The sequence below is a fragment of the Muntiacus reevesi genome, chromosome X (genome assembly GCF_963930625.1).
Source record: "Muntiacus reevesi chromosome X, mMunRee1.1, whole genome shotgun sequence".
NCBI lineage: Eukaryota > Metazoa > Chordata > Mammalia > Artiodactyla > Cervidae > Muntiacus > Muntiacus reevesi.
Genome location: NC_089271.1, coordinates 39590432 through 39608698, shown reverse-complemented (window position 1 = coordinate 39608698; position 18267 = coordinate 39590432). Strand labels below are relative to the sequence as shown.

Below are 18267 nucleotides of genomic sequence, written 5' to 3'. Positions count from 1 at the left end.
AGGGTGAATAAAATATCAATGAGAAAGATAACTTGTTTTATCTTGGTGACATTACTGAATAGCAACTCTGTGCCAGACCCTGAAAAGATAGACTAATAAATAACACACAGTTTCTGCCCTTCAGGAATTCACTAGTCTAGCTCCCTCCCCACTAAAGGTACAGACAGCAAGCAAATTCTTTAAAATGTATTTCATAACTGAATTTCACACACACAAAAAAACAATAGCCAACCTGGGCTCCCCTGGTGGCTCAGTGGTAAAGAACCCACCTGCAATGCAGGAGACTCAGGAGATGCAGGTTCGATCCCTGGGTTCAGAAGATCCCCTGGAGAAGGGTATGGCAACCCCACTCCAGTATTCTTGCCTGGGAAAACCCATGGACAGAGGAGCCTGGTGGGCTGTAGCCCGTGGGGTCACAAAGAGTTGGACATGATTGAAGCAAATGAGCATGCAACACAAGCTTAGCGACATTTATTAGGATGCATTAAAAATAAAAGTCCTGGACAGTCCTGAACAAACGGAGAATGGAATAAGCTTCCTGGTTTATAGCTTTTATGATAACAAACATACTTTTTTTTAAAATGTTTTTACATTTTGCCCGTCCTTCACCCATTTCTCCCATCCTACTCCCTACCTCTGGTAATCATCAATCTGTTCCCAATATCAGTGAACTTCAATTCATTTAAGATTCCACATACAAGAGAAATTATAAGGTTTCTGCCTTTCTGACCTATTTCACTTAGCATATTGCCCACAAAGTGCATCTATGTTGTCACAAATGACAAAATTCCATTCTTCTTTATGGCCAAGTAGTATATACAAACATACCACAATTTCTTTATCCATTTATCTATCAATGGGACACTTAAGTTGCTTCCATATTTTGGCTATTGGAAATAATGCTGCAATAAACATGGGGGTGTATACGTCTTTACAAGCTACTGTTTTCGTTTTCTTAGGAAAAATACCAGAAGTAGAATTGATGCATCATATTGTAGTTCCTGTTTGTAATTTGAGGAACCTCCATACCATTTCCTACAGTGGCTGCACCAATGTACACCCCACCAACACTGCACACTCCTTTTTCTCCAAAACCTCACCAACACTTGTTATTTCTTGTCTTCTCAGTTTATTTCTAAAGGTCGTATTTTAATTGGAAGTATTCAATCTCTCACGTGCAAACATATTTCCAGACATATTCTAAAGCCATAAAACGCACAATTATGCTTTAAATTATCACAGGAATGTTTATCCTCTTTGTTACTACTAGATCAATTACTAGTTCATCTTAAAGAATCTCTTATTCACTGAACTAGTGATTTTGAGCAGCAAGACAGTGTGTGTGGGGGGGTGTGTGTGGCTGTGCTGTATCTTCACTTCTGTGAAGGTTTTCTCTAGTCTCATTGTGGGGGTTTCTCTCGTATGGGCTCCAGGGGGTGTGGACTTCAGGAGTTGTGGCTCCTGGGCTCTAGAGCACAGGCTCAATAGTTGTGGTGCACCGGGCTTACTTACTCTGTGGCATGTAAGATCTTCCCAGACCAGGGATCGAACCCATGTCTCCTGCATTAGCAGGCAGACTACTTGACCACTGAGCCACCAAGGAAGCCCTTGCAAGAGACTTAAGTCATCGACTGGCCAAGCTTCAATTTTACAGGTAAGAAAGAATTAAATGGACCAATAAATAGAGTTTAAAAGACCAATAAGCATATGGAAAAAGTTCTATCATCATTAAACACGGGTAAATAGATACTGAAGTCACAATTAGATATTTCTAAATCTGCACCCAAATGGCCAAACTTAAAAGGATCAACAATACTAAGTGCTAAGGAAGAACATCAACTACATTGATGGTAGGATTCTAAACTAGTACAAATACTTGAGAAATCTATTTGGCAGTATTTACTAAAGTTAAACACACATATACCCTACAATCCAGCAGTTTCACTTCTAGGTGTATACCAAAGAGACACATATTGGACTTCCCAGGCAGTCCAATGGTTAAGACCCTGTGCTGCCAATGCAGAGGACACAGGTTTGATCCCTGGTCAGGGAATGAAGATTCCAGATGCTGCACCACAAGGCCAAAAAATAAAAAGTAAACCTAGAGAGCAGGGAAGCCACTCAAAAGATAATATCAAACTTCCCTTGGGAGTCTAACGCACTGGTTTTCAAAGTGTGGTCCACTAAGGGCCTTTCAGTAGATCTAATGGATCAAAATTGTTTTCACAAATAATATGACATTATTTGCCATTTTCACTGTCATTCTCTCGAGTATACAGTGGAGTTCTTCCAGTCTATATGATGTACAAATTGAAGAAAGTAGTAGACAGAGACTCCATCTTTTTTCTTTTTTTTTAATTAAGTCAGATATGAAATTTTGCAAAAACATTTTTTAAATGTCACTTTTAATTTCTGTTTTGGAAGTTATTTTACATGAAAGTATTATTTACATTAACATGCAATGAATTTTATTTTCAAACACACACAAAGTTTTTAAATGTCTCTGTTTTAGTTTCTAATATAGTAATAAGCATCAATGGACAGAACTCCACAGAAACAAAAGCTCCTTGGGGTCCTTGATAATTATAAATGGGTCCTGAGATTAGTAAGTGTAAGAATGACTGGCCTACTGATAAACAATAAAAACGATAAGCTTCTTTTGCTACTTAAAGTGATGAAAAAACAAAAAACCCAAGGTTATCAACATTTTCTCTGAAACCATCTGTGCCAGACAAAAATCACTGCTACTATATTTATCTGCATACTTTCTTAAAGCTTAATCTAGACTTCAGATGCGGAGAAGGCAATGGCACCCCACTCCAGTACTCTCGCCTAGAAAATCCCATGGATGGAGGAGCCTGGTGGGCTGTAGTCCATGGGGTCGCTAAGAGTCAGACACGACTGAGCGACTTCACTTTCACTTTTCACTTTCACGAATTGGAGAAGGAAATGGCAACCCACTCCAGTGTTCTGCCTGGAGAATCCCAGGGACGGGGGAGCCTGGTGGGCTGCCGTCTATGGGGTCACACAGAGTCGGATACGACTGAAGCAACTTAGCAAAAGCAGCAGCAGACTTCAGGTGAAAACTTAACCAAACTTTTAAGCTGCTCTGCCAGCCAAGAAATTACACCTCTGGCTAAATTCACACTACAAGCTGTTGGACAAGCACAATTAACCCACAGGATACTAAATAAAATAAAGCCCTCCACACACACACACGCACAACCAAAAACAAGGGTGAGGAAAAATTCAAATTACATTATCTCTCCCTACTTGTCAATCCCATGCTAGCTAATAAGCTTAGGCCTATTAACTCTTAAAAAAAAAAAAAACTTTTCCGATGTTCCTTTACTTGAAAATGTCTCTTCTGTAAGACTCCAGTTTTTTCCACATCTCTAGGGATACAGATAAAATTTACTAACTTAAAAAAAATAAAGTTCCTTAAGTCATCTCTTATCCAACACCTTGGTTTTACAGATAAGTGTAGTGAGGACTCACAAGGTTAGTTAAGTGATTTAACATATAGAGGGGGATACTCAACTACAACAGCCCTTCTGACTCCAAACCTAGTACACTTTCACTGACTACGTCATTTTCATTTCACAATATGAAAAGTTTTTTAAAACAAAAAACTCTCCAAAATAGGAGTCACTGGGGTTATTGCAACTATTTAAACAATAACATTATTCATCTATTTTGTGTATCAATCTATTTAAAAAGCTGTAAAATATCACCTATACAAATCATGGAGAGCCTACAGTTAACACTTAACTGGATGCCAGTCAGATTCTAGTCCCCTACATGTTGAGGGAAAGGGTTGGTTACATATATATAAAAAGGCATGTACTTTGAGAATCCACTGTTTAAGTAGTGGAGCCACATTGAGAAAGTCATTCTATAATACAGATTCCTTTCTCCTGATGATCGTTCAATAGATCTGAACAGAAAGAAGCTCTCAGTGGAGAGAGTGGGGGAAAAAAGAGTTTAAAGGGAGGGAAGATAATAAAGGTTTTTAGCTAAGTACTGTTTTTTAAAGGCTTTCCAGGTGGCGCTAGTGGTAAAGATAAAGAACCTGTCTCCCAATGCAGGAGAAATAAAGAGACACGGGTTCAATCCCTGGGTTGAGAAGATCCCCCTGGTGGAGGAAATGACAACCCACTCCAGTATTCTTGCCTGGAAAATTACACGGACAGATGAGCCTGGCAGTCTACAGTCCATAGGGTAGCAGAGTCAGACACGACTGAAGCGACTTATCACGCACTCCATTCAGTGATACAGAAACCAAAGCATCATCCTCATATAAGTAAAGTCTCAGGTACCTCCTTCCCTTACTCCACTCCCCCTAAACCACTTTTATCTTCAGCCATGCGTGCGTATATGCATGCTCACTCACTCAGTTGTGTCTCCTCTGTGATTCCATGGATTGTAGCCCACCAGGCTCCTCTGTCCACGGGATTCTCCAGGCGAAAATACTGGAGTGGGTTGCCACTTTCTTCTCCAGGGGATCTTCCCGATCTAGGGATTGAACCCAGGTCTCCTGTACTGCAGGCAAATTCTTTACCGACTAAGCTACGAGGGAGAAAATAAATACTACTTCCTACTATAGAGAATCAGAAAATAGTTCATGAAGGTGGCTTGTGAGCTAGGTGGCAGGCTAGCCACAAAGGGGAGATAGAGTTCCAAAAGTACAGCCACGGGAACTGCAAAGACTAGAGCATCCACATCAACTATGAATAGTTTGATTAGGTGGGAGAACAAGAAGTAACCTCTGAAAAGTAGATGGCAATTACACCAAAATGACCTATTTGGATAAAGCTGACATGGTAAGAGTTTTGAGCGATATTTGGGACGAGAGAAGGAAGAGAAATGGAGGTACTTGAAGAACCTGATTTTTGGGGCTGTGTAGATGAACAAAGGGGTCCCCCAGGTGGCACAGTGGTAAAGAATCCGCCTGCCAATGACACAAGAGCCGATCCCTAGATTGGGAAGCTCCCCTGGAGTAGGGAGTGGTAACCCACTCCAGTATTCTTGCCTGGAGACTCCCCATGGGCAGAGGAGCCTGGCGGGCTACAGTCCCTAGGGTTGCAAAAGAGTCGGTCATGACTGAGCTACTAAACAGCAACGACAGATGAACAGAAGCCAAAGAATCTTTCCATCAGTCTCCTTTCACTGACATGATTCTTCTTCCCATGGTGCACTGAGGATAACTAAGGTGATCCTTGTGTACTGTGCGTGTGTTCAGTTGTGTCTGACCCCGTGCAATCCCACGGACTGTAGACTGCCAAGTTCCTCTGTCCATGGGATTTTCCAGTAGAAGCAATTCAAGATAGCTGACAGGTAGCTCTGATAATGACATTCATTATAAGACAGAGACTCCATTGGGCTTCTCCGAGCCTCAGCCCAGACTCACAGTCTCTCTCACCCCAGTTCAGCATGCTTCAAGTTAAAAACTCTCAAGAATTTTGGATAACTATATTGTACACTTGATACTAATACTGTATGTCAATTACATTCAGCAACAACAAAAAGAATTTTGGTAACTGATTGATATCTGTGTACAGGGAACACGGTAAACGTATATACACAGGTTAAATATAAGAAAACGAGACTTTCTGTAGTCATTTCCACAAGAGTCCGGGCAAACGCTGTATATAGTCAGTACCCTCCTTTCATACCTAATGCATTCCTGAAAATATGACAAAAGTCAAATCTTTCAGAGCCAAACAACAGATTCACATGTTTATAGCGGTCTTTCCAACTTTGTCAGAGTAAAGGAAAGTATTATAAAATCCCTAATTACACTTCACCTTTCACATATAAGCTTTATTACATACTTACCATACTTAATTTCCTATTTTGTTCTAATTATTTCATTCACCATTGAACAAAGTCAACCAACATAACCAATGAGCAGAACCTAATCCAGTTAAGGTTAAAGATTCATATCCCCAATCAGTTCCTTGCCTCAAAGACATTAGGTTTGAGCCCCAAGCTGATGCACGTTTGTTTTCCTACTCATTTTTAAAGGGGCAAAATACAATTGAATTTGCAAATTAACATACAAGACAGTACTGTACAAATGTAGCGTAACTGCCGAAACAGAACTGTTCTCAGACAGGCAATGCTGCTGTTGCTAAGTCGCTTCAGTCGTGTCCAACTCTGTGTGACCCAATAGACGGCAGCCCACCAGGTTACCACCATGCAATAAAAAGACATTTGCTTCATTTCAGCTAATGGACAGAAGTCTGAACGCGACTTAAAGAAGGGAGGTTACTTCCCTGGTGGTCCAGTGGTTAAGAATCTACCTTCCAATGCAGGGGATGTGGGTTCAATCCCTGATCAGGTAATTAAGATTTCACATAATTCGGGGCAACTAAGCCCATGCACCACGACCAGAGACTCCCTCGTACCACTAAGGAAGAGTCCATGTACCACAACAAAGACCCAGTGCAGCTCCCCCCACCAAAAAAGAAAAAAAAGAGGGAGGTTAATACATAGTGTATTAAAGTACTGAGTATACAAAAATCTTATGTATCACCGTTGAGGACTAACATGTTTCAATGGAAAAAATACAGAAACAGGAAGCAGAGCTCAAAGTTCTTGGAAGAAATTCACACTCTATATACACACACACACACACACAATTAGATTATTAACTCTTACCTCCTTTCCCAGTCCACAGCACAGTTTAAAGGGTGGGGCGGGGGGGAGGAGGAAATAAGACTGGAACCAGGACTGACAAAAGTGAAAATAAACATTGAGAAAGTGAGATAGCTTAAGGAAAAAAAAAAAATTTAATTCAAAACAGTCTGGGACCTTTTTGGTGTATATGCGAACCATCCTTAAACTTCAATAGCCACCAAAGAAGAAATACCTAAAATGAAACAGGCCAAAAATAGTTAAATTATACTCCCGATGTTACTCCCACTAGCAAAGAACAGAAAGCCCCTAAAAGGGGGATTGAAGAAAAGGCAACCGAAGTGGGAACTCACACAAGGTGTACCAAGAATCCTGAGTCAAATGAACAGAGGACAGGGAAAAGAAGTTTTAAACAGCAGGAAAGTTGGAAAATCATATTAAAATCAATTTCATGATTTTTGAGCAATATTTACCAAAGCAGCATCTTAAAAAGGAGCAGCAGAGTGAGGAGGGACCCAAAACAGCGTCTTCGAGGATGAACAAACAGCACACTCTGAAGTCCTGAGGCAGAAGTGGAGGCAGGACAGGAGCAAACACGACTTAATAAACTGATCATGTGACGAGAGCCTTTAACACACAGCTAATAGCAAGGCTGCTTCTACATGACGACATTATCAGGGGGTGGAGTCTGTGTGTTTTGCTCCTTGCTTTCATTCTCTTATGCCACCCAAACTTTTAAACAGAATAGAAAACAGTAATTTCATAATCAGATAATTTTAAAAAAAGCACATAACATCTTTAGAAAGCTTTCCATCAAATAATAAATTGGTTTTAAGTATTTAAAAGCAAGTTTGGGGGTTTTGAAAAATTCATTTAAACAGAATATTATCCCCTCAGAAATCAAATTGATGAATATTTTGATCATGAACCTTTCCAATTTAGCTTTCCTTTAACATGAGTATCAAACACCACTGCACTGGCTTTTAAAATGGTGCTCTTTGTCCCCAGACTCCAGTTCTAAAGGGTTTGTGAAAATTAATTTTTAAACTCCCTCCAACCAGTATATATAATGGGGACAACTCTGTTTTGTTCACCTTGTGTATCTGTTACCTGGTATAACACTACACAACAGGCATTTCACATGTAATCATTGAATTTAAAGTACAAAGCAAAACAAAATAAAAAATACTCAAAAAAATTAGACAAAGCTATTAACCTGAAGGAAATTAGGATATGCTGGATTTCATCTCTAAACCAGTAATTCTCCAAGAGTAGTTCCATGCTTGGGAGTTGTTAGAAATGCATGTTCTCGGGCCCCATCCCATACTTACTGAATCAAACTCTGGAGGCAGGACCCAGCAATCTGTTTTAACAAGCCCTCCAGGTTTGAGAACCAATGCTCCACACCAGGGCTGCCAAACTACAATCACAGATCAAACCTAGCCTCCCGTTTTTGTACAGCCCAAACTTGAGAATGGATTTCACACAGGGTCAACCTGATGGCAGAGCATATGAACTTTAAAGTCCCAATAGGGAAAATGCTGTATTGTTAGTCTTCCCCCCATTCTATGCCTCTCATTAGACCAGAATTACAATTAATTGTACTCAATTATCATTAAAGTTTAAATTTTATCAACAAAAAACTTACCTAATAGCTTTGATTTTGCCTCTTAGAATGCAAAAACTGAAGTCTATAATATTTACAATCTGGCCCTTTACAAGAAACAACTCAGGCAGTGTTATCAAGGAGAGGCCAAATCTTTCTACACTACCTAGGCAGAACATGCGGAGAAGGAAATGGCAAGCCACTCCAGTGTTCTTGCCTGGAGAAGCCCAGGGAGGGGGGAGCCTGGTGGGCTGCACCGGCGGACACGACTGGAGAGACTTAGCAGCGGCAGGCAGAACATGGGTCTAATACCACATCATTTCCTTATCCAAGTTAAACAGGGGAGACTTACTTAGAAGTTCTAAGTAGCCAGCTGAAAGAAAAGACCAGAACACAGAGAGGAAACCAACCACCTAAACTTACAACTCTTAATAATCACCAAAGTCAGTATGAAGGAAATGGACATTAATTTTAATTGACAGGAAAAAAAGGTTTCTCCTACTCCTTTTCTTTCTAAATTTTCTTCTCTTCCCACTTCATAGGCTCTGTAGCAGAGGATCGGATCCAAGACAACCAGCCCAAAGCTGTCCCAAGGAAAACAATTCTTCAGTAATGGTTGGCCAATTAGTCTAAAGTATTCAAAGTGTACACGACTGATCAGTTACAGAAAAGATAAACAGAAAAGGGCCATAATATGATACATCAATTTTGTATAGGCCATTCTAGACATGAGGAGTCAAACATTCCCCCAAATTTTGCCATTCAGGCAGTCAAAGTTATTGTTTACAATCTCGGGGGGAGGTTTCTTTTTGTTTTGGAGGGTTTGTTTGTTCTTGGCCACACGATGAGCCATGTGGGATCTTATAGTTCCCCACCAGGGATGGAACCCATGTCCCCTGCAGTGGAGGCACAGAGTTTTAGCCACAGGACCACCAAGGGAAGTCCCGGTAAACAATGTTATTCTATGTGTTCTGTAATACACAAAGGTGAAGGACAGAATCTCTGACCTTATTTATCCATTATTAAGAAAAGACTTTAAGTGTGAATTTTGAATGACTACAAAGGTTATGGAATCCAAAGAATTCAGTAATCAACGTGGCTTGTTAGATATGGAAATAGCTTCACACAGAAGCTAGTCTATGCACACTATCTTAGTGAAGTTACTTAGTCTGTTGAGCCATGTTCCACACCTGAAAAACAAGGAGTTTGACTAGATCCTTCCAGGACTGCTCATCACAGAAGGATTATTTTGGTCAAGTTAAGTGCAAATAATTATTGAAAGTCTACGTGCCAGGCATATGTCAATGACTTAGGATCTTGAATGTGATCAGATAGATGCCACCAACCCAGAAAGAATTTGAGCTAATAAAATTAATCAAAGCATCTGAACAAAATAAGTAAGACAAAAAAATACAAGCAGTGCAGAGATAACTGACAGAACATCAATGGTAAAATAACAGTTGACACCAGAGTATGTAGTAGTTACTGGCCCCAAATTAAAAGCATCCTAAGTACGGCTATTTCTAAACCCAATACTGAAAGAATACATGTCCGCTGTACTTGACATTTGGGCTCACTGGAGAAGGCTGGCATTCATAGGGAAATTCTATTTAATTTACTTAAAGAGAATAAAAGGTAAAAGGCAAGTTCCACTGACTTGAACCATAACTAAGCATATTGCTTGCATGCGTGCGTGCTCAAGTCGCTTCAGTCGTGTCTGACTCTATGTGACCCCATGGACTGTAGCCCGCCAGGCTCGTCTGTTCACGGGACTTCCCAGGCAAGAATATGGAGTGGCTTACCATGCCCTCCTCCAGGGGATCTTCCTGACCCAGGGATCAAACTCATGGCTCCTGCATTGCAGGCGAATTCTTTACCGCTGAGCCACCAGAGGAGCCCCAGCATATTTCTTACAACTTAACTAAGGCCCCTTCTATGAAGCACAATAAGGAATAATAAAATTAGAGCTAGGAAGGACTTTAGACACCAGCTAGTCCAATGGCCCTCATTTCATATAACAAAAGCTTCCAAACAGTAATCTCTAGAACAGTGCCTGGCACGTGGTAGATGCCAAATAAATATTTGATGAAAAGAAAACTAATGCCTTAACAGGTATTAATAATGTTAGTATTAAAGTTGAAACTCTAACTCTACGGAGATGCTCAGTAAGAGATAATAAATAAATATGTGTGTTAACTCAGAATCTCATTTTCCCTTTTTCTAAAATGCATTGCCAAAAAACAACCTAGCTGCTCATCAGAATCATATTCTTAGTCTTTAAATGCCAGTTGCTACCTCACATCTACTCAATTATAATCTCCAGAGAGTAAGACCCAAGCAAATACATTTTGAAAAAGCTGCACAGGTGATTCTGATACACAGCTCAACTAGAAAATTGTTAGACAGTGACTGTAGAACTGGAAACCCACTAGCTATGAAATGCATGTAGAGAGTGTGTGTGTGTGCTGAGGCCCAAAAGACTAGCATAGGCACATTTGAAGAAAAAAATTTATGTAACGTATCTCATCTTAACAGTATGCCTTTTCACACTGTATTCCTTAAAAGCGTACTACATTGATCATTACTTTATATGCAACAGTAATAACTGAACAATAAATTCAAACTCCAATATCAGACCTTTCGTGATAGTTTTTTTTCCTTATAATGGACCCTACAGCATAGAAAATAGGACGACAGTGATCATTAATGTAACAGATCTGTGACAAATCGTGTGACACCTTAAGGATGCTCACAGACTCTGTATTAGCAGCCTTCTCATATAGAATTTTAGCACAATGGACCAAGGGAATTAAAAGAAACACCAAATAAAGGTGTTATTGCTATTTCATTCATCCCATAAAATTATCAACCAATACTGCAAAAAAAAAAAAAAAAAGCAAAATAAAACCCTTCATTTTGAAAATCTTTTTGTGAAAATTACTCTGATTTTAAACTAAGGTAAGTAAAACTCAAGAGTTCTCAAATTGAGGTAACAGAAATTCACATGATACTAAATGTTCACTTACAGGATGATTTAAATAAATTGCTGGGAAAGAAATGTCTGATGTTGCATCTTTTAGAAATCTTAAGTTGCCTTACGTTATTTTAGTCATAAACAGATCCACCAACTAAACGATCAACCTGAACGTGTTGGGAAACATATGGAAGGGGAAGGAAGAACCTATTTGCAGCAGAGTTTTAGCATTTCCCTTAGTCAATCAAGATATTTCCAAAATTGCAGACTATTATATTTTTATTAAAATTTTAATCTAAAGCCTCTCTGGTACAGGAAACAAAAGTCCCATAAAAAAAAAAATTGGCATCATTTTATTAACAAGGCAGAGTAGTCGAAGCACCACTACTTGAACCTAACAGACCTTAGTCCTTTGTTTAATGGAAATAATATTTAATATCCACATGAGGTGTCAAATGGAGTGTTTAACATAGTCCTGGCACATAATTCAACAGATGACAATTGTTGTGATAATGGAAAACAGTTAAGGAAGAAAAAACTATCTTATTTATCCATTAGAAAGTTCAGTAAGAACATGCTACCAGCAATAACACTGGTTTTTCAACCCTGACAGCGTGACAATCACCCACAATCCTTTTAAAAGACACCTCTGCCCAGGGCCCACATCAGACCAATTAATAAGTCTTTGGGAGCAGGACCCAGGCATTAATTTTTGTTTTGTTTTTAAAAACAAAAAAAACTTCCCTAAGTTATTCTAATGTACAGTCAGGGTTGAGGTCCAACGCATTAAACCTTTTCTAAACATTGTTAGACTCAATGTTAAAATTAGAAGAGAATTTAACAATAAATACAGTACCTTTCGAAGATACAGCTCCTCAAAGAACTACATAGAAACTAAAACCCCATTTTCCAAATTTTGGGGGAAAATATTTCAAGATTCAGAAAACATACCACCACTAAGAAAAATATAATGCAGGCTAAATAAAAGCATTACACTGCTTAAAATTAAGGAAAAAAAAAAAAAACACACCAACTAGCTCCACAACCACAGAATAAAATTCCCCTACCCCTGTAATTGTCCAAAACATTTATAAGAGAACTAATCCTTTAAAACAACTTTCTTTTAACCTGATTTAAACAAAGTTTGGTTACAATATAAAAATTCTGAAAGAACAAAAATTGTTATGAAACAAACAATAAGCTTACGAAACAATGAGCTAAAAGAAAGAATGCTTGCTGTGTCCAACTAATCAAGAACTTGAGGACTAGCAAATTCATGAGCAAAATCCATTTTCAAAAATGAAGCTGCATTATTAATATCATATCAGAAGAATTATCTTTAAGCAGGTATGCATAAAATATCTCGTTTTCTTGAGATATCAGAAAATTTATTTCAAAAGCCTGGGTTAAAAAAAAAGATCCAAAGTAAATCCTCCTGAAGCATTTTCATCGATAAAACAAGAAAACTATTTAACACCAAGGGATTCCAGAAATTTGATGAAAGGTAACACTTGCCCTTCAAAGTTACTTTCTTAAGAATTTAGATTCTCAGATTCTAGATTCATAGATTCTTGTATGGTTTTTGCTGCTATTTAATCCCTCCAGAAATTTTCTCTCTCAGAAACTACCAAGGTCAGCAAACAAAAGAAACGGCAAGAGAACATTAAGATAACAGGTTGAGTTACAAATTGTGTTCTTGCAAAAAATATAGGGAACAGGGTAGAAGGAAAAAAGCACGTATAGTTCAAAAGGATCATTTTTAAATGAGAGAAAACAAAACCTAATAAGCTATCAGAAATTTTGAGTTCGCCCTTGGTGTATCAATTCCAAATGTTTTTCACTCTAATCCAAGCGCTGTTACAAGTATGACAAAGCACATGGGTTATCAAATTGAGAATGTTGACATCTTTGTACATTTAATGCATAAACCTTTCAGAACTATGAAGGCATTTGGTAAAACCAAAATGGCAGCCCACCGAATCAGTACACCAGTAAGATTTAAAAAAGAGTTTGTAGTCTCTATTTTTAAGTTCAAGTGTACGGATTAACAAAGCCAAGCGAGTCACGGTTAAGGAGTCCTTACCATATAATCACTAAGAATGGATAATGCGCTCCAAAAGAGGTTAAGTACCTGCTAAAAAGTTTCTTTAATCAAAGACTCCCAAATTCTTCCTCAAAAGTTAAGGTTTACCAATGTTAGGCAGATTCAGGGGGACTCGAGGGTTTCCAGGTCAGAGAAAGCTGCAAAAGTCTTTTCCCTCGCCTCGAAATGAAGCGTGACTATTTAACCAAGAACCCGCTCAGTTACATTCAAAGACAATCTGAAGAAATTATACACACCTGTAAACTGCAGGACGGAAAACCCAATTAACATTTTAAGTATGGAACTTCCAAATAATAACAAGCTTAATTTAAGCAGATTCTGTTGAAGAGTTTAAAAATCCCCGGGTAAGTTCCAGTTGCCCCAGAAATCCATACAAATACTGCAAAACACGTATACACCTGCTCCATAACTCTTGAATATTTCACAATGAATGAAAAATATACCATTTCTCAAATCCGAAGCCTCACGTCACAAGAATCCGAAGGTTTTATCATTAACCAACTCGCACATGCTAGTACTTTTTTTTTTTTTTTTTTTCAGAAACAGTTAAAAATATCAAGGTGGTGGGTCCAAGCTCGCTGGGAAGCGATTTCTGCATCAAAACATCTTCCGCAGCTTTAGCCCTCCGTAAATGAGGGAGGTGGAGGAGGCCGATAACCCGGCTCCGGCTCCAAGACCCCAGGGCCCAGGAGAAGCTGCGGGTTATCACGGGAGGGTGGGGGGGAGGTGGACAAGTCGGCGGGCCCGATAGCCAGGCGTAGCCGAGGCCTAGCTCTACGGCTCCAAATCACTCCACCTCAGTAATGGCGTTTGGTGTCAAGTGGAACGAGACCGGGAAAGAGAGCGATTGCAAGCCCGCCGAGCGCCGGGCTGCAAGCCCCGAGGCCTGGGGTCGACGAGCCCCCGGCGCCGACCTGGCCGTGGGCTGCGGATGCGGGGGCTGCACGCCGCGCCCGGAGACTCCATCCTCCGACTCGGCCCCAGACAGGACGGGAAGGGGAGGAGGGGGGAGGGACGGAGCCGTCAGCCATTTTCCCTTACAGTCCAAAACACACAGACACGCTCCCGGGACGCCGGCTCGGCGTGGAACGGGGACCCGCGCCCCCACCCGCGCCGCGCGCTCCCGCCCCGCCCGAGGCCCAAGACCGGGACCCGGAAGCCCCTGGCCCGGCCTGCGGCCGCGGCGAGAAAAACCGCGCACACGCACACCCCCTCGCCCTCCTCCTCCCCTCCCCTCCCCTCCCCTCCCCTCGATCCAGCTGTTGGCCCCGGAAAAGCGCGTCGTCCCGGCGCTGCTGGCTACTCACCGCACGACACAGGCGTCTTCTCTTAAGAAGCAAGACACGCGGAGGCGACAATCAAGGCTCAGTCCCGGGACAAGGCCGACCCTGGGTGCATCCCAGGCCCAAGGGTGACGGGCGACAAAGTGTGTCGAAGGACCGTAGGCGTAGGGACCGGGGAACTACACAGGGGCACCGGAATTCGCTGCTCGCCGCGCCCGCCTTGCAGCAGAGGTGGCCGCGGCCGCCTCCTCCTCCCCCTCCTCCTCAGCCGGCGGCGGGCCTCTTCCCCCTCCTCGCCTCGGGCTGAGGCTCTTTCTGAGCGCAGACGGGCTCCGGGCGGTGCGTTTCTCCTGCGTCACCTCCTCCTGCTCCTCCTCCCGCAGTGGAGGCTTCACCTTCCACTGGTCGCCGCCTCTGTCCCCGCTCCGGGCCTGCTCGCTCTGCTGCGGCTTGCTCCAAGCACCCGGCGCCCAGCGAAGCACCGGGCGCAGAAGCAACCGCCTCCCGCGAGGCCTATGAGCTGAGCGATACGGGGAGGGGCTCCGCGCAGCAGAGGCCCGGACGGGCCGGGTGCAGGGAGGTTGCGGCTCCGGCGGCGGCGGAGACTAGCTTCCGCAGCCGCGGATGCCCGTCCTCTTCAATATGGCGGATCCGGCAAACCAAAAAAAAAAAAAAAAACCGCTCGGCCAGTGGCGGCGGCGGTAGCGGTGGCAGCAGCAGTGGCGGCGGCGGCGGAGGCAGCAGCGCGACGGCGCAGACTCCTGCAAGCCCCAGCACCGCCCAGACCCGAGGTTCCCCGCCCTCGCCAAGCCCCACCCCTCACGGGGCCAGCCCCTGAGCCCTCCTCCTCCTTCACCCCACCCCCCTTCTCGCTCGGCGGCTCCTTCTCCCCCGTCCAGCCGGGGCGGTCTTCCGTCGGGGAAGAATGGCTCCTGCCTCGGGAAAAGTCGGGCCAGGCGAGAGACGCTTGGAATTCGAGGAGCCGGGCTGGGGGAAGGGAGGAAAATGCGGTCAAGATTTTTCAAACAGTACCGTTTATTTCGGTCGGGCCCTCCAGGGTTGTACTACGGCCAGGAACTGTTCCATGCCCCTCGCCTCCGGGGCGGTGTGAGGGTAGAAGGGGCAGAACGAGCAGAAGCGGGGGCGGGGAGACCCGAAAGGCTCTGGCACGCCGGAGAAGGAACTGGGATGTCAGGATTGGCAGGGTGCGTGGACAAGACAGAGTTAACCGCGCAAGCCACAGTCGCGTCGCTCAGAGTTTGACTTGGGCCGCTTGTTTTTGTTCCATTGTGAACCGAGGCCCCGCCGCCGAGTGCCCGGATGATGACGTCACCACTCCCCCCCTTTTCCGGGATTGTGGGGGGAGGGGTGGCGGATCTAGAGACCGCGCGCTGGGCGGTCGCGCTCGCAGCGGTTGGGGGGGGGGGTCCCAGTGGCACAGCTGACCCTCGACACGTGTGGGCCGGCCAGGCCCACGGGGCGGGTACCTTGCGAGGGCCGTGGTGCGAGATGCCAAGGGCCAGCCACCTGCTCCTTGCCGATAGGGAGAAGGTGTGGCTATCTCCTGTGATGGCAGGGGGGAGTTGGGAGTGGGGGCCCTCTCCCCAATCTTAGAAGCAGGTGCTCTGAGAAGTTCATTCAGGTGATCCTGCAGCACCTGTGCCAGAAAGCATTTGGGCTCCTTCACAGCCTGACCGTGACCTGCCACCCTTTGGAGCTTGAAACATCAAAGAGAACACTGTTAGGTGCCACTGGTGGCATAGCGAATGTGCCAAGATTAGCCTCATACCAAATCATCAGCACAATTCAGTGTTAGAACCCGGAAGGGCCTTACGAACCTATGTCATCCATGTCATGCATTATTTTATACTTTTGTTTATAGTCCAACGTGAAGCCTATCAGGCTAAACTCAAATAAATGGAGTGCAAGGAAAATACAGCCTGTCTTGAATGCCCAGAAGAAAAGAAATGCAGCTCCTAACTTAGGCACAGATACTCTTTGGATGTAAAAAACGCTGTGGACACCAAATTGTATGCAAAATTAGAGCAAAACTCTAAAAAATAAAATTACATTTTGTGTAGAACAGGGTTGGATTTAGTGGCTACAATTAAGTTCCTTTTTAATAAACGCTTGTTAAGATGGAGTTCAAACTAGGATGACACTAGGAGAGCATAATGTTATTAGTACGTTAAATTTTCAGGGCTTCCCTGGTGGTCCGTTGGTTAAGAATCCGTCTCCCAATGCAGTGGACACCTGTCCAAGCCCTGATCCGAGAAGATGCCGCATGCTGGGAGGCAGCTAATCCGTGAGCCACAACTACGGAGCCCGAGTGCCCTAGAGCATGTGCTCCACAGCAAGAGAAGTCACCCCAGTGAGAAGCCCAGGCAGGGCAACTAGAGAGTAGCCCCCGTTTTCTGCTACTAGAGAAAACCCATGCCCAGCAATGAAGACCTATATTAAAATAACTTTTAACTATTTCCGTATACAGTAGTAAACTATACAGTTTCACCATAAAAATCATCCAATAAAGTGTCCAAGACACAAAATTCATAGGCTAATAACTGACACCACATTTAATCTTATTTTTATAATTATTTCCATGAATGGATTGTCTTCCACTAGTGTATGAGCTCCTAAAGACTAGACTGCCATCCACGTACACTTTGAAGTGAATGGTTGTTTTATTTAATCCTCAGAACCGCATGAGATAGCCAGAACATTTATTACTATTGATGTTAGATAACAAAAAGAATAAGTGATTCTTACAAGGTCACCAGACAGGATTGGTAAATGTTGAACATAGGTCTTTTACCCCTATCAAAACTGCACCTTTAGGGACTTCCCCGGTGACTAAGACTCCAAGCCCACAATGCACGGGGTCTGAGTTTGATCCCTGGTCAGGGAACTAGATCCCACATGTTGCAGCCAAGAATTCGAAAGTTACGACTAAGACCCAGCACAGCCAACTAAATAATACTTAAAATAAAAAAATTTAAAAATGCACCTTTAAAAGGATGTCACTGATTCTGTTCAACATTGTACATGTGGCTCAAACCAAGGAAAGAAAAAGAACTACAAGGCATTCAGGTAAGGAAGGAAGAATTAAACTATTATTTGCAGATGACATAATCTTGTATGTAAAAAGTCCTGGTGAATCCGCTATAAAAAATTATTAGAGGGGCTTCCCTGGTGGGCCAGAGGTTAAGAATCCCTTGCCAATGCAGGGGACACAGGTTCAATCCCTGGTCAAGGGATGACCTCACATGCCACAGAGCAGCTAAGTCTGTGCGCCACAGCTACTGAGCACACACTCTAGTGCCTACAAGCAGTAACTACTGATGCCCATGAGCCACAACAACGAAGTCACTGCAATGAGAAACCCATGCACCAGAACTAGAGTTAGCCCCCGCTTGCCAAAATCAGAGAGAGCTTGGGTACAGCAATGAAGACCCAGTGCAGAAAAAAAAAAACTATTAGAGCTAATAAATGAGTTTAGCAAGATTGCTGTATATAAGGTCAATATTTTAAAACTCAATTGTATTTTTATATGCCAGCAATCAACAGTCTGAAGATGAAATTAAGAAAACAATTCTACTTCCAATAGTATCAAAAAGAATAAAATACTAATGAATGAATTTAAGTAAAGGACAAGATTGGTATA

At 42.7% G+C, this 18267-nt stretch overlaps 1 protein-coding gene across 5 annotated transcripts in view; it reads right to left on the bottom strand.

Moving 5' to 3' along the window:
• USP9X (ubiquitin specific peptidase 9 X-linked) overlaps positions 1-15838 on the bottom strand; it is a 115874-nt gene extending 100036 nt beyond the window's left edge. For 2 of the 5 annotated variants that reach the window (XM_065916538.1, XM_065916537.1), the window contains exon 1: positions 14631-15276. The gene's annotated coding sequence lies outside the window, so the exon portion shown is untranslated. Of the gene's footprint in view, positions 1-14630; positions 15278-15638 lie in introns of those variants that run through there. The other 3 variants (XM_065916535.1, XM_065916534.1, XM_065916539.1) reach the window with 3 other exon arrangements.
• Between the last annotated feature and the right edge of the window lie 2429 nt (positions 15839-18267).